A 909-nucleotide genomic window follows, 5' to 3' on the forward strand; every position below is an offset into this window, starting at 1 on the left:
ACAGCCTAATCCGGCGGGGGAGAGTTTAGCTCAAAAAGGCTTCTCTCCTTGACTCTGCCTCCTTCAAAATGGCTGCCACTTTCTCCAACTGTGCAGGGGAGTTTGTTTGCTGAATCTGCTAGTGTGTTTTGTCAGAGTTGATGATGGTGTTGTTTGTAGTAGCATAGGCAAGATAAAGAAAATGGTGGTGTGAGGAGCAGTGATGGCTGGCATTAGGGGAGTGACTCTGGGACGCCAGTGATCACTGTCTAGCCTCCTGGAGGTGTTGTGGGACCAACTAGACGAAACACTGGTGAAATGAGGTTCCCACCTGATGACCCCAAAGACATGTTAGTTATCACTGCTCATTAGTCTGTACAGCTAAATTAATAGTTATCATAGGACATGTTAAGCTTAGGGAGCTATTCACTGAGTCTGGTCCATTTTCTGTAGCACAAGCTTTGTGTTTATCTTAAATAAATTATTCAAGATAAAAAGAATCCTAATGTCAGAATCAGATCTGAAGCGAAACACGTGGATTGGTGCATCTCTAAAAAGAATGATGGAGGGACATAGAGAATGGCAGTAGTTTGACTGTGTGAGAGATGGGAGGTTGTATAATAATTCTGTGTTTTATTCTCACCTGTTGTGGTACGGTGAGAGGTCCTGGTCTCTGCTCTTCTCTCTGGGTATTATCTTCATCACCTTCCTTAAAATGGTATCAAGAACTTGTTTGAGACAGATTTTCACACAGCTCCCAGTGCAGTTTTTCTCCCTTTCCATATTGTTGACTAGTTGTTTTTGAACTTCACAGTAACATAGTGTTTTGTTTATAAGTTAAAAACAGTTCATTTTCTTCTGCTAGTAAACATTTTACATTTACTCAAGTAAAATTTTGGATAATCTGTGCTGCAGTTAATATTATCAAGC

This window comes from Seriola lalandi, unplaced genomic scaffold (assembly GCF_002814215.2).
Source record: "Seriola lalandi dorsalis isolate HSWRI2012SDOR001 ecotype SW California unplaced genomic scaffold, Sedor1 jcf7180002054981, whole genome shotgun sequence".
NCBI lineage: Eukaryota > Metazoa > Chordata > Actinopteri > Carangiformes > Carangidae > Seriola > Seriola lalandi.